Below are 6,038 nucleotides of genomic sequence, written 5' to 3' on the forward strand. Positions count from 1 at the left end.
CATAAGCACGTACACATCTTGGTTCCTTGAAACCATACATTTTATTTGTATATAAGCTTGAATGAATTTTCAAGAAAATAAAATCATAAATCCATGAAATTCTAAAGATTTATTGTAAAATAACTGGTTTCTGCCACCTTAAGCCTTAACATGATTTTACAATATCACAAAATGTGCCTTTTTAAAAGTTCTACATGTGGGTGGTATTATATTTGTTTTATTCATAGTCAATGTATAGGTCTGTTTGCAAGCAAATAGTTTTTACATGGATTTTAAGAATTATCAAATATCAAGACAGATAACTCTGTATTCCAATACAAACAATGACATTCAATTGATTTGTTTTGAAATGATTATGTTCACCACACTATGGTTTTTTATCATAAATTTTATAGAAATAGCAATTACAAAGAGAGAAAACAGTAAAACAAGCCTCAGCATAGTACTAGAAAAAGCTGATTCTACTGTATATTGCCTGTTATAATGATTTATTTCATATGATATGTACATTTTCTTATTTATTGACTTTTTAACCATGAATATATGAATTCTTCTTTTTTTATAGCTCTACTACAAAGTTGATACAGTAGGACAGATAACAGAAATAAGAAAACTGGCTTTTCTCATCAGCAGTAGTGTGGCAATTCTAAAATTTCAACATGCGGCCTACACAGCTAGCTCATGTGGAGAAGAGATATGAGACTGGTTGCGAATAAATGTACACTTAGTTAAGTGCATCATGGATCTACAAAGTGAAATATATGTACCAAAAATATTAGTTTATTCATAACTAAGCCTTTTTCAGCACTGCAGTCAATAGAACAATGATAGTGACAAGAATTGAGACTATTTCATACCTCAAACTATGGGAAAATACTTCTTGAGATCAGTTGTAAGTGGTTTTATATCATGCATGAAACAATAAACTAAAGTAGTTTTAAACACTGTTGGATAATTTGTACACTGTACCAGAAAACTGACACAATAAAAGTTATTAAATATGAACACAATCATTTTTTTCTAATTTTTTGGCATTCAAAGCAGTATGACGGCAAAAGACACAAATATTGCTATAATAAATTTGGTCTTACAAAACCTATAAATGTTTTTTTTTGTGCTGTAACCATATGAAATGCATGTATTTTTAATGGTTAATAACTCAAGAACTCAATCAGACTAAAAAAATGTAAATAAATTGTTTTCAATGAGTGGTTAAAGCCTTAACATGATTTTACAATATCACAAAATGTGCCTTTTTAAAAGTTCTACATGTGGGTGGTATTATATTTGTTTTATTCATAGTCAATGTATAGGTCTGTTTGCAAGCAAATAGTTTTTACATGGATTTTAAGAATTATCAAATATCAAGACAGATAACTCTGTATTCCAATACAAACAATGACATTCAATTGATTTGTTTTGAAATGATTATGTTCACCACACTATGGTTTTTTATCATAAATTTTATAGAAATAGCAATTACAAAGAGAGAAAACAGTAAAACAAGCCTCAGCATAGTACTAGAAAAAGCTGATTCTACTGTATATTGCCTGTTATAATGATTTATTTCATATGATATGTACATTTTCTTATTTATTGACTTTTTAACCATGAATATATGAATTCTTCTTTTTTTATAGCTCTACTACAAAGTTGATACAGTAGGACAGATAACAGAAATAAGAAAACTGGCTTTTCTCATCAGCAGTAGTGTGGCAATTCTAAAATTTCAACATGCGGCCTACACAGCTAGCTCATGTGGAGAAGAGATATGAGACTGGTTGCGAATAAATGTACACTTAGTTAAGTGCATCATGGATCTACAAAGTGAAATATATGTACCAAAAATATTAGTTTATTCATAACTAAGCCTTTTTCAGCACTGCAGTCAATAGAACAATGATAGTGACAAGAATTGAGACTATTTCATACCTCAAACTATGGGAAAATACTTCTTGAGATCAGTTGTAAGTGGTTTTATATCATGCATGAAACAATAAACTAAAGTAGTTTTAAACACTGTTGGATAATTTGTACACTGTACCAGAAAACTGACACAATAAAAGTTATTAAATATGAACACAATCATTTTTTTCTAATTTTTTGGCATTCAAAGCAGTATGACGGCAAAAGACACAAATATTGCTATAATAAATTTGGTCTTACAAAACCTATAAATGTTTTTTTTTGTGCTGTAACCATATGAAATGCATGTATTTTTAATGGTTAATAACTCAAGAACTCAATCAGACTAAAAAAATGTAAATAAATTGTTTTCAATGAGTGGTTAAAGGTAGCAGGTACCAGTTTTGGTGTACCAGAACATGTGTCCCACGCAGAAATTTTGTTATAGTAAAGCATTGAGGTATATAATTGCATCATGTGGACTAAAAAAATAATTGAATGTAAATTCTAGGCTAGTATACTACACAAGTAAGTAGTTGCATACACAGGTTGGGGATTTCCTTCACACATGGGTCCAATCAGATGTCAAAATTGTGGTCTCCTCACTTGACGGCATCCAATCAAAGTAGTGAAAATATTCATTTTTTTGTAAACAAAAATATCTTGAGATTTTGATGGTAAGGATAGGTTCGGACAAGGCTCTAATTCACTAAATATCCTTTATCTCTTGAATTTTGCCTACAATTCTTGTCGGCTTTTAGCAGGATTCTGCAGGTGAGCAATAGATTGGTATCAGAGCATCACATTTTTTGCCTTATTTACAATGCATTTATAAATTTTTAAATCTCCATGCTGGCCAGACACCCACATTTAAAGGTTTTCTATATATTTACATAAGCACGTACACATCTTGGTTCCTTGAAACCATACATTTTATTTGTATATAAGCTTGAATGAATTTTCAAGAAAATAAAATCATAAATCCATGAAATTCTAAAGATTTATTGTAAAATAACTGGTTTCTGCCACCTGATTTGTAAATCTTTAGAGTTATCTTTCCTTGAAAAAAATATAAGATTATACCAATGACGGGTTAACGAAGATATAAATTTCCGGAACTTATAAAGTGGGATTTCATGCGCGATTTCATCAATTGTATTCTCTGAAACTATAAATTGATTAATATTTTAGATTTATTCCACTCAATAATCCCGGTCGTCAGAATCTCACTTTATTTAGAAACAATGATTAAAAATATTTTAACAATAGACTATCCAAAACATGATTAAGATTTATTCAACACAAAAACACGTTGTCTCACTTTATTTTGAGACAATGACAACAAATATACTAATAGGAATACACTTGCCAAAACTTGGTTATAAAGTTATCAGGGTTTTAATGCTTATTTTTTAATTTAAACCAAACTCCTGCTTTTTACCCCCTTGTTTTAACTACGGTACATGTATAGTACTGCTTTATTTGCTGATGTATTATGTGTAACTCTTTTAATTTTGATTAACTTGATTAATATTAATCTGTGAAATTTAAGTCGGTTTATTTTGATATCGTTTTCGAAAAACATGCCCTTTTGATGTCTTACATTTTATAAATCTTCCGAATAAACTGTGATCCATTATAATCAGCAGGGGCGTAGCTAGAAAGAAACGATGTTGAAGCAACTACCGCCGAGCGGAGCGAGGCGAAACAATTTTGGGACCCTAATATGCAGAATTGTTTTTTTTTTTTCGGTTTTCGGTCATAGGACGGTTAAAAGAGGAGCTATATGTAGATAAAAATTTATGAATGTAAAACTATTCATTAATCTTCTTAGTAATACATAAACAACAAATATAATTTGTGATACAGAATTTACAAAAAATTGTCCAAAATCTGCTCTTCGGGTCTGGGCAGAAACAAACTTCTCTATTACTTTGTCAACATTCACACTGAAATCCCGATGAACATGCAGTAATCATGGTAATGCTATGTAACTTTCGTTGCTCATTGTTGATCGTACATTTGTTTTCAATTACATACGTAGTACCGTGACTGATAGATCTCAGGGCCATCATGGCATGGTAGCACTCGCGAGATGTTATAAACCAGCGTACGTGTTTGGCATCGAGCGACCTCCCAATTGAATTCGTCAAAATTACACGCTAGGTCAGTTTCGTATGTTTCAGACGATATTGAGATTTGTTCGTTTGTGATATTTCCTACAACACGATGAAGCCGTGAGATACAGCACAAAGAAGCGATTTTCTGATAACTTGACGCGACTCCACTCTCCAGTTGCCTTTATATCATATCAGTGGTCTATGAACACAAAAAATAATGAGGCTTTCCAATACTGTTTTGGCGTGGTTGCAGGGTAATTGGCTCCGGTAGTCTGTCACTGAACCACATCGCCTCGGCATATTTTCAACGATATCGAAGGGATCTGATAAATCTAATGCCGATTGGTACATCTCATTCCAAACTGATGAACTGTACACTGTAAAATATGCTCCAAAACTACATATTTTAGAATAGACTGAGTATTACAAATTCAAAAGTAAAAATCTTGTAAAAGATACAAGTAACCTTCCGATTTTGTCATAATCTCAACAAATTTTTTTTATTTTGAAACCAAATGTCGTTATCTAATGATATTTCATCAATTAAAAAAAGTGAAAACATAGGTGTTTCCTTTAACATTCAATTTATAAATTTTTATTTTGCCATTTCTTTTTTTGCATGCCGAATCAATGTGCACGTGACGCAACTTCGGAGCTACGATATTTTTCTGAATGAACAGCTTCATCAAACTTGTAACTAGGTTGTCAAACTAATATCCGGGATAGACGGAAAAGACACCAACAGTCTCCGATTCCGATTGACCAACTCATCTCTCTCTCTTCTGTTTTTTTTTTTTGTTTTTTTTTTTGTGAAAACGACGTGGATGCACGTGCTGTCGTGCCTCCGGGTAGCTACGCCCCTGATCAGTCTTTCGAAATAGTATTCATAAATTATATTATTGTTAAAATTGAAACATTCATACTTGTTTTATTACAAATGTCTATTATCTGAATTTGAAAATTACTTGTCTAAAATTAAAAAAAAAATAATGTGCATATTTAAACTTATTTCATCAACACAAAGTTGTCTCATGCCAATAAAATATCTATATATTTTCCACGGGCGCCTTTTCTTTTCCCCGGGCGCTCCCGGGCGCATTTTAGTAGGACCCAAATTTAGAATACGAATCAAATTATTTTGTAAAAACTTTATGCTGAGAATATTACATTCTACACTGATGTCATGTTTTTCTCTGCCGAATGCAAATTTTATGACGTCTAAAGTTACACTAAATCCATTTGATGTGTACTGATTGATAATTTAGTCTTGGATGCATGATTTTTTATTAGTTGTTAGTTGCTTTGAACTATAGCTGTCAGTAACTGTGAGTATTCTCAGATATGTTCTAAGTGTCTTTCTGTTCGGTTGGGATGTATTAACTCGGCTATTCCCACGGATGTACAAGTACCCGGCCACGTCCACTCAGGCTGTTTTTGTTAGATGAATTTCTATTTGTATCCAATGGCATATGATGAGTTAAGCTTTTTCGCCTGGTTTTTATGGCCGTTCTTATGTTGGTCTGTTACTCCACGGTCGCAGGTTAGGGGAGGGTTGGGTCCAGCTAACATGTTAAACCCCGCCATATTCTAAAATTGAGAATGGAAATGGGGAATATGCATGTGTATGTATGTATGTGTCTGTCCCAAGTCAGGAGCCTATAATTCAGTGGTTGTCGTTTGTTGCTGTGTTACATATTTGTGTTTGTTTATTTTTTTTACATGGTATTGGCTTTGTTCATTGTTGAAGGCCAATAGTGATGTATTATGAGACAACGCTCCACAAGAGAAACAGAATTTAATAGATATAATAGGTCACCGTGCGGCTTTTAACAATGAACAAATCCTAAGCCGCATAGGCAAATTTAATAGGCCCCGAAATGCGAAATGTAAAACAGTTAAAACGAGAGAACTAACGGCCTTTGTTATTTCCATTGACAATTCAAACTTTTCTGATTAGGTCCACGAAATTATAAAATTGAGAATGAAAATGGGGAATGTGTCAAAGAGACAACA

At 32.4% G+C, this 6,038-nt stretch overlaps 1 protein-coding gene across 1 annotated transcript in view; it reads right to left on the reverse strand.

The window, feature by feature from the left end:
* Positions 1-3,061, reverse strand: part of LOC139517324 (nuclear nucleic acid-binding protein C1D-like) — a 53,769-nt gene extending 50,708 nt beyond the window's left edge. Inside the window, exon 1 of the mRNA XM_071308255.1 lies at positions 2,935-3,061. The gene's annotated coding sequence lies outside the window, so the exon portion shown is untranslated. The remainder of the gene's footprint in view (positions 1-2,934) is intronic.
* Positions 3,062-6,038: the final 2,977 nt, after the last annotated feature.

Source organism: Mytilus edulis, chromosome 3 (genome assembly GCF_963676685.1).
Source record: "Mytilus edulis chromosome 3, xbMytEdul2.2, whole genome shotgun sequence".
NCBI classification, from domain to species: domain Eukaryota; kingdom Metazoa; phylum Mollusca; class Bivalvia; order Mytilida; family Mytilidae; genus Mytilus; species Mytilus edulis.